Below are 16,923 nucleotides of genomic sequence, written 5' to 3'. Positions count from 1 at the left end.
TATATATATACTGTATTATTGTCAGTCCTGTGGGTCTTCAATGGTAGCAAAAATAAATGTTCTGTCTCTTATAAAAACTGGTTAACAGTTTTTTTCCTGGTGCTGGGTATTGAAATCAGGGCCTCACACAAGAGCAAGAGCTCTACCTCTGAATCACACCCTAACCCCTGCTAGAAAACATTTTTGAGCATCTACTGTATATCAGAAGCTTCCATTCATTTTATCTAATTCTCAGAACAACATCCATTATGTCAACCAGTTCTAGTTTAAATTCATGACCACAGAGCTCTAGAGGTCTCTCAATGCTGCCAAGCAACCCTGCTACACTTCTCCAGTATGCTCTCTCCCCCATTTGCCAAAACAACTGTTTCACACATTCTCTGCTCTCTGAAACTCTCCCACATCCTCTCCCGCTTCTGCAGTCCCGCCCACCTCTTCCCAGATCCCTCTCTGCCTCCCTCCGCTCTAGAGAGCCTTTCTGTTCACACACAGCTCTGCTCTGCCTTAAGGCCCTTGAAATTCCCTCCCCTCTAATTGGAAGGCTCCACACCCTGATATTCACAGGGCTAGTTCCTTCTTGTCTTCCTTGTCTCCCAGCTCAGCCCAAATGTTAAATTCTCAGGGAGACTTTCTTTGTGACCTACACATGCCCCCACCCAGACTCCTTATCGCGTCAACTTATATTATTGTCTTCCAGGTATTGGTCAATATTTGGTCATGTCTTGCCAACTCATTTCTCCCCCTTCTCCGTGTGAAGTCTCCATGACTGTGGGGCCTTACAGACCTATTTACTTTTGCATTCTCAACAGCCAAATTGGAGCCTGTCACATTATGAGCACTCAAAAAGGATTTTTAAAAAATGGGGTCTTGCTATGTTGCTCAGGTTCACCTGGAATCCTCAACTAAAATTACCTTCCTGATTTAGCTTCCTGAGTAGCTGAGACTAGAGGTGTGTGCCCTTGGGCCTAGCTAAAAATGAATATATACTGAATAAATTATACCACCTTTTGGCAGATGAGAACACGGAAGATTAGAGAATATAAATAAATTGCTCAAGTTCACTCAGCTGGTAAATGACAATGTGGGTAAACCCAAGTCTATTTTAGTCCAGGCCAAATCCTCCTTCATGTAGAAACCCTGTGCTAGGGCGAGTGTTTTAAAAGTGTCCGTGTTCGGGCTCTGAGGAGCATTTGTGAATGTGGAGAGCATCTGAGACAGCACCAGAATGAATAGTCAAATTCTGCCGGCAGAACACCAAGGAGATGGGAGGACATCTGCGTGGACAAAGCTCGCGGTAACTAAGGAGCAGCCTGGCCTGCCTGTTCCCAGTTGCTCCTGGATGCCTTCCAATTCCTCTGCCTTCCTTCCTGCTTCCTGCAGGCTCTGAGCCTTTGACCACCTGCGGTTCAGTCCAGTTTCAGCCAGGGCTCTGCTTTCCCCTGCACTCCCATAAGGTGGCCTCTTTCATGCCTGTCAATAGCATTTAACAAAAACACATCTGTTCCAAGGTGCTGTTCTGGCCACTGCAGACACAACAATGCACGTGGCATGCACAGTTCCTGCCCCCAGCCTTGCAGTCCTGCTGTCCTTTCTGGTCTTCAAGATTTGGTTCTTAGCTCAAAGGTACTAAATTAATCTGTTTAATGCAATTAGATCAAGTATTTCAAGGTTGTAGGAATAGTGGGCATAGTACCTGTCCCTGGAGGAAAAGTTTCACAATATCCCTGTCCTATCCTTTCCTTTCCTCTAGGCTCCTGCAGGCTTTGTCCCCAAGTAAGGTAAATCTTGTGCATTCAGTAGGGGAATGAGAACAGCTAGGTATTTGTTAAGTTCTACCACAGGGGAGAAGAGTTGAGAAGATCTAGTTTTGCCCTCTTTTCTGGTATAATAAGGAGATACAACAGTGAACATTTATGGAGGTGCATTTTGCATGCACTGCTTCATTCAGGCCCTACAATACCCCTGGCAGAAGAAACAGAGGTTCAGAGGTAGAATGTATGCAGGGAGGGGAATTTCAGCTCAGGTAGTAGGATTCTACAATCTCTTGGTTTGCACACATGGGCCGGAAGTGTGGACTCTTCCACACCCGCCTCCCTGCCGGGGCCTCTCCAGTGGCAGGTGTGTTTAAGATGGCAAACTGATTGAGGCTGAAGCCTACAGCTGGGGCAGAGGCGTGCTCTGGCATATTTATATAACACTGTTTATTTTATTTTGTGTTACCTATTTCCTCCTGGAATTGATGTTAGTTCTCAGTGAGGCTACAGGAAGTTTCTAGAGGAAATTGCTTCAGTATTTTCATTAGACAGAGGTGGGGGAAGGGAGAGAGAACAAGAAAGACAACAGATGGTCTCCAGTCTGAGATTATGATTTTTCCAACTTTTCTTCTAGCTTCATGTGGTTAAAATGTCCTTCCTTTACTTAAAATTTAGAGTAGTAAATGGCAGTTAATTTTTTTGGTTTGTTTTTGTTTTTAGTATTGGGGATTGAACTGAGGGGCATTCTATCGCTGAGCTACATTCTCAGATCTGATTTTATTTTGTTTGAGTCAGGATCTCACCAAGTTCCCCAGGAGGAACTTAAACTTGTGATTCTTCTGTCTTAGCCTCCTCAGCCTCCCAAGAGCATCTTTTTTTTTTCCCTTAGGCAGAGTATTGCTACATAATTCAGATTGGCCTTGAACTCACTATGTAGCCCAAATTCAACTCAAACTTTTTTTTTGTTTGTTTTTTTTGGTTTTTTGGTTTTTTTCTCCGGTACCGGGAACCGAACTCACGACCTTGCACTTGCCAGGCAGGTGCTTTTGCCGCTGAGCTAAATCCCCAGCCCCTTCAACTCAAACTTGTAATGGTCCTCCTAGTGTGCATTTTCCCATGGGAAAAATAATAATAATTTAATAAAGCTTAGATTTCCTCCTATTTGGCAGTAGAGCAAATCCAGAAAGAGGGAGAAATAAACCACTCTCTTTAAAGCTATTAATGAGTGCTTGGTAATAGTCATAATTAATATAATTTTTTATAAAAGAATGTCTTTTTTCATAACCTCCAGCCTCCTGAATGCTGGGATTACAGATGTGCACCACCACACCAGGCTCCTAACTGCATCTTACAAGCATGTATCATAGCAATCCAGTGCAAGTTGAGTTTTTAAAAATGTGTTTGCTATAATAATAAAAATTTGAGAATTTAAAATTCATTCTCATCATTGAATTTTTTTTTTTAAGTTCAATCATGATACACAAATGTTTGCAAAACTCTGTGCCAGGTATTATTCTTCAAGCTAAAAATACAATGGTGAGTAATATAGGATTCTAATTCTGAATGTTGGCAATGGTCTTGAATCCAAAGGGACTCAGCCTGCAAAATAGATGCTGTTTCACCTTGGCTGTGAACACAGAAATAGTCATCTACAGGAACTACGTTGCCACGAAGTTGGCTCCAAGAGGGGCAAGTTCTCAAGAAACGTTAGTAACACTAAGACCTTTCTAGGTTTATGGATCAGAAATAGGATAACAATTACCAGAGCCAGAAGGAGGGGAAAATGGGGAATTGTCCAGTGGATATAGAATTTCAGTTTTGCAACATGGAAAACTTCTGGAAATCTATTGCACAACAACATGAATATAACTAACACTAGTGAAAAGTGCACTTAAAGTGATTAAGATGGTAAATTTTATGTTATGCTTTTTTTGTTTTGTTTGTTTGTTTACTTATTTTTTGAGACAGGGTCTTGCTATGTAGTTCAGACTGGTCCTGAACTCACTGTGTAGCCCATGATGGTCTTGAACTCGAAGTGATCTTCCTGCCTCAGCCTCTGAGATTACTGCAGTGCGCCATCACTAGGCTGGCCTCAAACTCATGGTGAATCTCCTGCCTCCTAAATGCTGAGATTCCAGGTGTGTGCCACCATGCTCAGCCCAGGTATATATTTTAACACCAAAATTTTTGGTAAAGACAGATGGCCAGTGCAATGGTACATGCCTGTGATCCAAGCTACTTGGGAACTGAGGCAAGAGGATTTCTTGAGCCCAGAAGTTCAAAATAAAGCCAGAGAAAATCACTCATGGGCCAGGTATGGTGGCGCACGCCTGTAATCCTAGCACTCAGGAGGCTGAGGCAGGAGGATCGTTGTGAGTTCGAGACCAGCCTGGGCTATAAAGTGAGCTCAAGGCCAGCCTGACCTGCACAGCGAGACCCTGTCTCAAAAAAAGACAAAAAAAAAAACAACAACAAAAAAACCAAAAAATCACTCATGGTTTATGTAGCCAAAGGGAACTGTATAACTCGAAACAGGGATAGAACTTTAGATTGGATTAGAATTCTATCAAGTCAACATGTGGAGCATCTATAATTGAAAGGAACAAAAAGTCTATTGATGAGAAAGCTCCAGGATTATGTGAAGTGGTGTTTAAATATGCATGAGTCTACCCAATATTTAACAGATACCAGTGGCCACCTTGAAGGGACAATCCAAATCCAAATCCAGATGGGCTAGGTAGAGAGATGGTGGGTATCAGGCCAAAAGCTGTGATTGTGAAAATGTGAGGAATCTGGGCCAGCTTTGACTTCTCACTTTAGCAGACAATGTGAGCAAGGAGGTAAGGCTAGACAACATCTCTCCTCCTCCCTGAGACACAGCCCAAAGCCAAAAGACTCTGATTTCCTGGCCGGTTCAAAACTCCTGCAGGTATAGCAAAGTCTGGTACTGTTTTTCATGACAGTGACAAGTAGGATTTCCAATGAGAACTTCATGAGAAAGAGTTGATCCCACCTCTATAAATAGTGCTCTAGGAACATGTTTGCCAGTACTTGTCTCATGAACATCCTCCCTCCCAGCAGGCCTGGCACACGGCCATCACAGTGTGCATAGAGACCCAGGTCAGGCCGCTTCTGTAGACACTGCTTGTTTGGACACTGGCACGGGACATGTATGAAGTAAAGGCAGCAAACTCAGGTGCCCAGGCTGTGCTATACCCTTCCACAAAAACCAAGACAGAACTAGTTTTTAAAAGAATCATAGATGAATTATATAAACATCATTTATTATATAAAACTTCATCTTTCCATGGATGATGTCACCTTTATCAGACAGAACTGTTTCTAAATTATCTAGAATATTCTCTTTGCTAACCTGTAACCTCAGTCAGTTTTACTTTTTTTCATTAGTCAGTTTTTTTGTTTTTTGTTTTTTTTTTTGGTCTTTTTGAGACAGGGTCTCACTATGCAGTTCAGGCTGGCCTTGAGCTCACTTTGTAGCCTAAACTGGTCTCAAACTCACAATGATCCTCCCGCCTCAGCCTCCCGAGTTCTGGGATTACAGGCATGCCCCTCCATGCCCAGTTTCCTCAGTCAGTTTTATAGTCATTTTCCAAATTTTTATTATTTATTTGGGGGGCTGGCAGTACTGGGCATTGAACCTGGCACCTTCATGGTAAGCTACACAGTCTTTGCACTTTTTCTTTTTTTCTTTGTTTTTTTGAGACAGGGTCTCTCTATGCAATTCATGCTGGCCTTGAGCTCACTTTGTGGCCCAGGCTGATCTCAAACTCGCAAAGATCCTCCTGGCTCAGCCTCCCGAGTGCTGGGATTACAGGCATGCGCCACCACGCCCAGCACGTACTTTTTAATTTTAAAATTGTTTTTGGTTTTTTGAGACAGAGCCTCACTGTTGGCCTTAAAGTTTAAGGCAGGTTGGCCTTAAACTCACTATGTACCCCAGGCTGGCCTTGAACTCATGGCAATCCTCCTGCCTCAGTAGATTACAAGTATACACCACCATGCCCAGCTAGATTATTGGTATTTTAAAGTATGGTTTAGTGCCAGGCATGGTGCTGCACACCTGTAATTCTGGCACTTTGGAGACTGAGGCAGGAGAATCACAAGTTCAAGGCCAGCCTAGATGGAAATCAAGGCCCTATCTCAAACAAAACAAAACAAAAAACTGGTAGGGCAAATCTCTAATATTCCTTTTCCTTTTTTTCAAAACTGTATTGATTAATTTGAACTTATCATTTAAGATGAACTTTAAAATCATTTTGTAAAAGAAAAAAGAAAAGAAAAGAAACTGGGCGTGGTGGCGCATGCCTGTCATCCCAGCACTTGGGAGGCTGAGGCAGGAGGATCTTAGCAAGTTCGAGACCAGCCTGGGCTACAAAGTGAGCTCAGGGCCTGCCTTAACTGCATAGTGAGACCCTGTCTCAAAAAGACAAAAAAGAAAAAAAAAAAAAAAGTAAAATCAATTTGTCAAAATACACCCAAATAACTCTCACTAAGGTTCTAATTCTATTCTAATTCTATTTTATTCTATAGAATTAAAAGGGAAAATCAAAGTCTGTACCCATTAAACAATAACTTTCTCTTTTCCCCTTCCCGGGTACCAGGTAACTTTTTTTTTTTTTGGTACTAGGCATTGAACCCAAGACATTTACACCAAACTGTATCTGCAGACACACACCTCCCTTTTAAATTTTATTTTGCGACATAGCCTTGCTAAATTGCTAAATTGTCTGGGCTGGCCTAAAACTTGTGATTTGCCTTCCTCCAACTTCCAGTACCCTGGAGTTACATGCATGCACAACCCCACCTCATAAATGTCCATTTTTACCAAAGTATTTTATTTTTATTTTTTTATTTTTTCCAGTACCAGGAATCAAACTCATGACCTTGCGCTTGCCAGGCAAGTGCTTTGCCACTGAGCTAAATCCCCAGCCCTTTATCAAAGTATTTTAAATAAGGATTTTTAGATGAATCCTTATATTAATCAAAAAAAATCACATTTTAATTTGGATGTCACTGATACTCATAAAGTAGATATTTTTATATGTATATTACCTAATTAAATTTCCTGTTTTGTGAATTACCTGTTCATGTTTGCACATTTTTCCTTTTGGGGGGCCACTGTTACTTTAGCAGGAGCATGCTAGTGTGCATTTTCCCATGGGAAAAATAATAATCATTTAATTTAATAAAGCTTAGATTTCCTCCTATTTGGCAGTAGAGCAAATCCAGAAAGAGAGAGAAATAAACCACTCTCTTTAAAAAAAAAACTATTAATGAGTGCTTGGTAATAGTCATAATTAATATAATTTTTTATAAAAGAATGTCTTTTTTCATAACCCCCAACTCCCAGTGCCATTACTCTGAGATAATTACTTTTCATAGCTTCTTGTGTATCCTTCTAGAAATTTGATTTATTTTACAGTATTGGGGCCTCACACACGCTAGGCAAGCATTTGATCACTAGGCTACATTCCAAGCCCTTTTTTGTTTTTTAGTTTTGAGACAAGTTCTCACTAAGTTGCCCAGGCTGGCTTCAAAATTGTAGCCATCCTGCTTCAGCTGTCACCAGTTGGGAGCATCTGCGTCAGCATCGCAGCTGAAGAGGACAGCATGGAGGAAGTTAGTGCCGCCAGGCCGCACCTGTGGAAGAAGGGCAGGAAGCAGGATGGGGAGAGAAAGAGGTTGGGCTCTGATGCAGTTCCAGCACACATTTCAGTCAATTCTGTGTGAGGTTCTCAAGCTCTGCTGCCACTTCCAAGTTGTCCTGAGTTGGGGGAGGTGGGTCGGCCCTTAGCCTTGGACACTGACCAGTCACCGGATGGCAGGTGCCCAGAGAAGTGATCTTGGGCCAAATGCCTCCCTTCTAAGGAGAATTCTTAGAGAGAACTCCCAGTAGCTGGGGCCTAAGACCTTCAGCCCATTGCTGGACGTGGTGGCGCATGCCTGTAATCCCAGAACTCGTGAGTCTGAGGCAGGAGGATCATTGCGAGTTCGAGACCATCTCAGGCTACCAAGTGCGCTCAAGGCCAGCCTGAACTGCATAGTGAGACCCTGTCTCAAAAAGACAAAAAAAAAAAAAAAAAAAAAAGGCAGGGGGGTCAGTTTAGTCTCCTCGGCACCATTTAGTTGGGTAGACTGGGGTGCAGCTCTTCCACAATTCCTTTGGGCCTCTTTTTCTGAGGAAAGTTTACGAGGACAGGAAAGTGGGATGAAACACAGCTTCTCATGTCTTCATTCTACACTACTGGGATCCCTCGCACTCTCAGTGCCTCTGCTGGCCTACATGGCTTACTTGGTGTTATGGCCCAGACTTTCATTCTGGAAGGTTCTGGACCCTTGGTGGCAATCTTGTTTTTAGGCTATGGCTGAGGTACTTATCCACTTACTAGCAAAACTGGGTAATGGAATAAGAAGGGACACCTATGTGGAGTGCTTGGGTGCAAAAAGGGCTTATTGTATAACAGAATCCCAATTTCCTCTTGATCAGGATCAATAACTCCTGCCAGAATGGTGACTTCCCCTGACATAGACAGTCTAAAGTGCTCAGGTGATAACTACAGTTTCAAATTCAATAGGACTCCTCCTGGACCTCTTGGTGCAAGCTGCCCCCTTTGGAAATCAGGATCTCTAAGTGCACAGATATAGTGGGATGTACAAGGCATGACCATTCCTACCTCCACCTACTTCATTTCCAGATGCATATATTCTACCTATGGGGACCACACGCCAAACACTGGTCACTGATTTAGAAAGCAGAAGTGTGTTCTTGATGGTGGTATCTCATCCTCACGGGGAATGACTTTGAGCTCCGGCCTCAATGTGCCTTTGTGTACCCCTCATTGTTCAGTCAGACCAGCAGTGTATGGGCTGCATAGGACAACAGGCAATTACCACATTTTAATCAATCTGTAGCCTGCACTGCTATGTGAGGTGAAGAATTATATATTTTTGAAAAGAAATAGCACGTGGGGCCTGAAGATCCTGTAAGCATGGGCCTGCTGCTGGTATTTTCTTTGTTTTTGTGCACTGTTACATCGAATTCCATGTCAGCAACTACCCCCTGCTTTTTTTTTTGTGGTATTGGGAGTTGAATGCAAGGCTTTAACACTGAGATACACCCCCAGCCTTTTTTTTTTTTTTTTTTTTGTGATGGGTCTCAGTAAGTTGCTAAGTTGCCCAGGCTGTGCTCAAACTTGTGATCTGTCTCAGCCTCGCAGTATAACTGAGATTAGAGGCATGCAGCACCATGCCCAACTGTTTCTTGAAAGTGGTGCTGGCTAAGACTTTATAGCTAAGAAAGGCAAATTTATACCTGAAATATGTTTATTCCAGTAAAAATGAATTGCTGCACAGATTCAACACAGTCAACTCAGAACTAAGTGGCTGATTCATCTTGAGGGATGGTGTCAAATCACAGGTTTAGTTTTCTTTCTCTCCCTCTCCCTCCCTCCCTCCCTCCCTTGTTATATATATTTTTTTCCAGTACTGGCAGTTGAACCCAGGAACTTCACACTAAGCTACATTCCTAGCACCACCACTCCCATCTTTATTTTCAGACAAGGTCTCACTAAATCACTGAGCTACCCAAGGCTGGGCTGGAACTTGTGATCCTCCTGCCTCAGCCTCCCAGTGTGCTGGGATTACAAGTGTGTACCACTTCCCTTTTTTTTTTTTTTTGAGGCAGGATATTGCTGCTGCCCAGTCTGGCCTTGAACTTGTGCTCCTCCCTCTTCAGCTTATAGCTGGGACTGTAACCATGTACCTCCAGTTTTGTCTTTCTCACTAGCAGGTTGGAATTCAGTAGCAGCAGTAGGTAAATCAGCCTTGATAAGTAGAAGCCCAAGGTGTTGGGCCCATTCATAGCCTCTATCGCAGCCACCCTGCCTACTATGCTCATGGAAGAATGACACAAACTTCGGTGGTCAATGGCAGAGGCTGGCTGGTGTCAGTGGAGGGAGTCATTGGTCTCCTTGCTCGTTTAGTGCTTCTCCAAGGGGGGGGGGCGGTTTCCAGTGAGCATTAACATGAAATTTCTACATTTTATGCCCAGAGGCTCATCCAGCCTCATTATCTCTAATCTCCCAGTCTTTTTTCTTTTTTCTTTTGTTTTTTTCCAGTACCAGGAATTGAACTCACGACCTTGCACTTGCCAGGCAGGCGCTGTGCCGCTGAGCTAAATCCCCAGCCTCTTCGCAGTCTTTTTTCATTCCAGGCCCCTGACCACTTGGTCAAGCTATTGTCTAAGGGCCATGAATCTATTTATATTCTGACCTTTGGCCATTTCTATCTCCACACAAAACACAGTACCCAGGATCCTGCCTGAAGTTCTGCCCATTGGGAAGATTTCTCCTCGCCATTGCCTTGAAAAAGCTACCCCTGAGCAGGACTGTAATGCTGCCACCTTGCTCTTCCATACCAAGCTGACACAGTTATAAACCAAGCTTTGATTCTCTTCTCCTGTCAGCTGGTTGTGAGGAAACTTCCCAGGCAAGCATGACCTGAGCTGAAGGGGAGGTGTCAGTGCAGATATGGTGTCTGATGTGGGGAACTGTACCATCTGTTTATGCAGTTTATTTGGTCGTTCCTAATCCCAGATGTACTACTTCCATCTTGCAACATGATGATCCTGGGATCATCTAACCTTATGATTTGATTGAACTGAATGACAGAAACAAGCTCATGATAGTTTTCTGGCTATTCAGAAAATGTTCAGGTTCTCCATGTTTACCAGGGTTTATATCATGCCAGGAGCATTTTTTTTTTTAAAGCTTATATTTTTTAACTACATGTGGCAACTGGGGCAACTATTTGACACAATTTCTGGTGGTCTACTGTCATCCTCCAGCATCCATCTGTATTGACAGAAGTAAGATTAGTGAAAGAGATAGACAGCCAGGTGTGGAGGCGCACACTTGTAATGCCAGCACTCAGGAGACTGAGGCAGGAGGATCACGAGTTCAAGGCCAACCTGGGCTGCACAGAGACACTCTCTCTCTCTCTGTCTCTCTGTCTCTCTCTCCCTGTCTTTTTTTGTACTGGAAATCAAACTCAGGACCTTGCACTTGCCAGGCAGGCACTGTGCCACTGAATTATATCCCTGGCACAAGACTCTCTCTCAAAAAGCCAAAAATAAATAAATAAATAAACAAAAAGAAATAGATGAAGACCAATACGCTTGAATCCTTTTGGTCTTTAGAATGGAAATAGAACGTGCCCTCATTATTATTTTTATTATTTTTTAAATTTACCATCTTGGGACCAGGGATATAGCTCAGTGGTGCAAACACCCGCCTGACAAGCACAAGGTCCTGAGTTCAATGCCGGGTACCAAAAAATAAATAAATAAATTTACCATCCTGGCTGCTGTGGGGGCAATGAGGGAGCAGTTTCAAGGCTCCTCCAACAAGGCCTTCCTCGCCTTGCAACCTCTCATCCCAGACGCCAGCAAACCAATACGCAGGTTGTGTCAATTTCTTTTGTGTCAACTTTTTTTTGTTTTGTTTTTTGGGAATCGAACTCACAACCTTGCGCTTGCCAGACAGGCGCTGTGCCACTGAGCTAAATTCCCAGCCCCGCAGTTGTGTCAACTTCTAACCTGATAATTCTGTTCTAATTATCTGGATAATTAGATAATTCTATTCTAATTATGTGGAGGCCAGGGAAATGGTTACCAGGTCAGCTGTTGAGCCACTGAATCAGAGATAGACCAGGACTCTATTATTACCAGGCTCAATGTACGACCTCACTCTAACAGGGCCACGTGATACACTGGGTCTTCAGGAAGCAACTCAGAAACTAGATTAGCATGCGTGACATTCGCTGTGGAAGCCTCTCAGGCACAACGCTGTGGGGGAAGAAAAGGAAGTGTAGGTGGACAGAGAACGTGAGGTCCAGTCCAGCATTCACAAAGGCGTCCATCATTACCCTGAGAGCACTGAAGCTAAAATGAGTCAACACTGTGTCACAGTGGGATGAAGGCGCCAGCGCTGTACATTCCCTACAGCAAACAGGCTGGGTACAGGCTGCCCCAGAAAGGAGCAAGAACTGGAACAAGGCGGTTTTCCTCAGTAGTAACTTCAGAACTAGGGGAGTACTGTAAGTCTTCAGTCCTGACAGGGTATCTGGTATCTGGGTGGCATGTGTGTCCAGGTTCTTAGTTGTAAAAAAAAAAAAAAGAAAAAGAGAAAGAAGAAACTAGCTGGGCATGGTGGCACGTGCCTGTAATCCCAGCACTTGGGAGGCTGAGGCAGGAGGATTGCTTCAATCCAGGCAGAAGGCCAGCCTGGGCTACTAAGTGAGTTCAAGGTCAGCCTGCACTGCATAATGAAACCCTGTCTCAAAAAGAGAAAGGAGCTGGGGATTTAGCTCAGCGGCACAGAACTTGCCTGGCAAGTGCAAGGTCGTGAGTTCAATTCCCAGTACCGGAAAACAAACAAACAAACAAAAAACAGAGAAAGAGAAGAAGAAACTAATTCTTGGTAATTTTCTTTTTTGAGACAGGGTCTCTTTATATAGTTCAGACTGGCCTTGAATTATGTAGGCCAGGCTGGTCTCCCTTCAACTGAAGGTTATCCTGCCTCAGCCTTCCAAGTACTGAGATTACAGGTATGTGCTTCCATACCTTGCAATTCTGGGCAATTTAGGCAATAATATTCCATATTTATTGTTTTTGCTTGTTTGTTTGTTTTTGTCTTTTTGAGACAGAGTCTTGATATGCAGTTCAGGATGGCCTTGAGCTCACTTTGTAGCCCAGGCTGGTCTCAAACTCCCAACAATCCTCCTGCCTCAGCCTCCCAAGTGCTGGGATTACAGGCCTGGGCCACCACACCTGGCTATATTTATTACTGTTAGACAGGATCTCACTATGTAGTTCAGAATGGCCTTGAATTCACAATCCTCCTGCCTCTGCCTCCTGAGTACTGAGTTTATATGTGTGCACCATGACATCTGGTGAAAAAGAAATATTTAGTGGATATTGGCACATAGAATCTCTGGGAAGTTCAAGGGATCAAGCCTGGAAGTTTTTACTAACGGCACTAATCACCAAAATACACCTACAAAGCTGGCCTTTTTTTTTTTTTTTGTCTTTTTGAGAAAGGGTCTTGCTATGCAGTTCAGGCCGGCCTTGAGCTCACTTTGTAGCCCAGGCTGGTCTCAAACTCTCAATGAACCTCCTGCCTCAGCCTTCCGAGTGCTGGGATTACAGGCGTGCGCCACCACTCCCACCCCCAGAGCTGGCCTTCTGGAAGCTTTATAGCTTGAATCACTGATACCACTGATGCTGGACATTACTAGCACCCAACTCAATGTCTAGGGCTTAAGTGTCTGGTAGAGGCTAGGGCAAATCACATACTGACTGAGATCACTATGAGGTGGCTCTGAGCAGGACTTAATATTAACTAATTGATTTTTCATGTTTACTTGTGAACATGAAAAAGCCTAGGCCCCTTGTCTGGAGATGGGCAGTGGACTCATTGCAAGTAAAGCTCTATGAGTTACTGGTCCCAACTGACTGAGGCCTGTAGTGGCCAGTGAAGCAAAGGACAAGACAAGGCCCTAGCTAAGGACACCTGGCTCCAGCCTCAATTGACTAGACAAAGATTAGCTGCAGGCATCTCATTCCAGGTGGAGACCTTTCTGTAGATAACACAGTTCTCCTAAATTAACATAATGTCTTACTTGGAGAAGTCCTTGAGCAGTTCCTGCCTTCCCTTGTTTTGATAATTAAATAAACATGGGCTGCCCAGAGAGCTTTGTCTTTTTTTTCTCTTCGGTACTGGGAATCCAACTCACGACCTCGTACTTGCCAGGCAGGTGCTGTGTCGCTGAGCTAAATCCCCAGCCCTCAAGATCTTTGTCTTAGCCCCCACAGAATCTCTCATTCTGTTAGAGGGTTTTGATCCTCCTGGAGCCCTACAATCAAACCATTTGACTCATTTATTTAAGCACTGTCCACTCATTTGGGAGATTGCAGGTCTGACCAGTCCTCAATAACTAAGGGAATATTATAAATGCGATAATATACCCTACCTAGCCGGGTGTGGTGGCGCACGCCTGTAATCCCAGCACTGGGGAGGCTGAGGCAGGAGGATCGTTGGGAGTTTGAGGCCAGCCTGGGCTACAAAGTGAGCTCAAGGTCAGTCTGAACTGCATAATGAGACCCTGTCTCAAAAATACACACACACAGATATTATACCCTACCTGTAAGGGAGGTTGATGTTTTCAATTTCCATAATGGGAGGGGCCAGGGATATAGCTCAGGGGCACAAGTACTTGCCTGGCAAGTGCAAGGTCCTGAGTTTGATTATCAGCACACACACAAAAAAAAACCACATAATAGGTGGGATATTTCCAGACATGGGTGTAGGTTTGGACATTAGTGGCCAAAAAGAATACCTTCTTCTTTTTCTCACTGAAAAAGACCATGTTAGTTGGATAGTGGCACATGCCTCTAACCTCAGCACTCCAGAGGCTGAGACAGAAGGATTGCAGCAAATTCAAGGCCAGCCAAGCTACATAGTGAGTTTAAGGCCAACCTGAACTACCATAGTGACACCCTGTCTCAAAGCAAAATAAAAGCAACCAAAAAGACCATATTAAATATAGCTCTTTATCTTGTCATTTTCAATTTTTTTTTCCACTTTAATATTTCTTTCTTTTTTTGTCTTTTTGAGACAGGGTCTTGCTGTGCAATCCAGGCTGGTCTTGAGCTCATTTTGTAGCCTAGGGTGGTCTTGAACTGGCAACGATCCTCCTGTCTCAGCTTCCCAAGTGCTGAGATTATAGGTGTGCACCACCGTGCCCGGCTCACTTTAATATTTCTTATATCTCTGTCCATGAAAAACAATGTACAGGATATTAAAGTCAGTATTTTTTATAACAGCACTTACATGTTAACCACGGGAAATGTTCAACATAGAAGCTTGGTTAAAATTATGATACATAATCCAGATAATAGAATGATATGTGGCTATTTAAAATTATACTATCTGTTGGATTTTGAGGGTATCAACTTGCCCAATTTTGGGGAAAAAAATGGAAAGATACAAAGACGAGGCAAGCAGATGAAGATAAAATATCACATTTATAATGATAAAACTGTTGAAAATACCTTTGGTGCTGGGCCAAAACAAGTTTGCCAGTACTTCCTGTCCCCAGTGTCTCCATGTCGGGACCCGAGGATGTCCTGTCTGACTGAAGTCTGGCTCTGCAGAGGAGATGAACTCAACCAATGTGGCCCCTCCTGCGTAGCCATGGTGTCAGGCTGAGCGAGGCTGAATTTCCTTAGCTTCTCCCCTTTCTTATCATGTTCTTCACACTCTTATGGGTTTCTTTAAGAGCTCTCCCATGAATTTACCTGCAAAAGGAGTCAAGTCTTAGTTTCTGTTTCCATACACCAAATAAATATCTATGAAATTTTGTAAACATGAAAAAGCTATATTTTATTTTGAAAAGGAAACTGCAAATAGATTCTGAGATAAAGCAAGCCTAAGGTTTAATATTTGTAGCCTAAAAAATTCTTGATTTTATTTTTGATAGTACACTAAGCTACAAAAGTAGGTTATTATTTTTACCATAGAAGTGAGGTCTTTTTTGTTTGTTTTTTGAGACAGGGTCTAGCTATGTAGTTCAGGCTGGCCTTGAATTCACTGTGGAGCCCAGGTTGGCCTCAAACTGTAGTGATCCTCCTGCCTCAGCCTCCCATGCTGGGATGACAGGCGTGTGCCACTACACCTGGCCGGTCACCAATTTTTAAAATTTTTATTTTATTTTTAAAATTTATTTTATTTTTTTCCAGTTGCCCATTTTTATGTAATGTCTGCTGCATTCTTAGTTAAATGAAGAGGCAAAATAGAGATCTTCGAGAGAGTTCCAAATGCTGATGAAAGTGACCAAGAATAAATCAAAGGATAACTAAGTTGAGTACAGAAGCTGTAAATGTGAAGCTAAGAAATTTTGACGTTTTTAAAAAAAAGAAATTTTGACTTAAAAACGAAAAACTATGAAAGATGTCTTAGTGGGGTTGGGTGGGCTTTTAAGAATAGAAGGAAGGCTGGGGCTCAGTAGCACAGCACTTGTCTAGCATGTGTGAGGCCCTGGTCCAATCCCCAATACGGTGGGGAAATAATTTTTTGGGCACACTATGAAGGTTGGGCTTGAGTAGGATGAGAGTAGAAACAGAACATTTAAGGAAATCCAGACTAGGGTAGAGATGATGCAAGAGATGTAAATACACATCACAAATCAAATATTCATAGCGGCAAAAATACTCTAGGGGATAATCTTATTGTACTAATAAAGTGTCTAGACCAGAGGAAAATTAAAAAGTAGGAACTGTAACATCACAATCCCTGGCCTTGAGACCAAAATCTTGGGCTAGAACTCCAGAAATCTAAAAAGTAAGGATAATGGAGTACACAGCCTAGTAAAATCTAAAGCAAGTTAAGGTAGAGCTTCTGGACCCATGGGATGGCAAATAGGAGAGAGGGCAAGCCTAGCTAACACTTGGGAATTCAGTGATGCTTTTTTTTTTTTTTTTTTTTTTTTTTTTTTTTTTTTTTTTTGGGTTTTCTCCGGTACCAGGAACCGAACTCACGACCTTGTGCTTGCCAGGCAGGCGCTTTGCCACTGAGCTAAATCCCCAGCCCGTGACTTCTTGATCTGACTACAGACACAGGGTTTGTACCTAGGTGGCACCATGAGTGTTGTGGGTAGTATTATGAGTTACTAAAGGAATTCACGTTAAAATATATCCCTATCAATTGTTAAGATGGGTCTGGGTGAGGACTGCCTTTTTTTTTTTTTTTTTTTTGAGACAGGGTCTCCCTATGCAGTTCAGGCTGGCCTTGAGCTCACTTTGTAGCCAATGATCCTCCTGCCTCAGCCTCCTGAGTGTTGGGATTTCAGACGTGCGCCACCACGCCCAGCCTGGTGGTTTCTCAAACTCCCTAATAACTTTTGTTTTTTAAACCAGACCCCTTATAAAAACAATAACAACAACAACAACCCACGAATCACACATAAAATACTGACTATAATTTTAAGGGGTCTATGAACTTTGAAAATCTATCCACAAACCTCGCACACGCTAGTTAAGTGCTCTACCACTGAGATACACCCCCTACCCCTCCACATTGTTTTTTTGTTT

At 43.0% G+C, this 16,923-nt stretch overlaps 1 long non-coding RNA gene across 1 annotated transcript; it reads left to right on the top strand.

Moving 5' to 3' along the window:
- Positions 1–36: 36 nt before the first annotated feature.
- On the top strand, positions 37–3,632 carry LOC106150251. The gene is made up of 3 exons (XR_001236968.1): positions 37–1,294; positions 1,509–1,623; positions 3,046–3,632. It is a non-coding gene; the product is annotated as an uncharacterized LOC106150251 (long non-coding RNA).
- The last annotated feature ends 13,291 nt before the right edge of the window (positions 3,633–16,923 follow it).

The sequence above is a fragment of the Chinchilla lanigera genome, unplaced genomic scaffold (genome assembly GCF_000276665.1).
Source record: "Chinchilla lanigera isolate Chin_1 unplaced genomic scaffold, ChiLan1.0 scaffold00068, whole genome shotgun sequence".
Classification (NCBI taxonomy): domain Eukaryota; kingdom Metazoa; phylum Chordata; class Mammalia; order Rodentia; family Chinchillidae; genus Chinchilla; species Chinchilla lanigera.
This window is presented reverse-complemented; position numbering and strand designations above follow the sequence as displayed.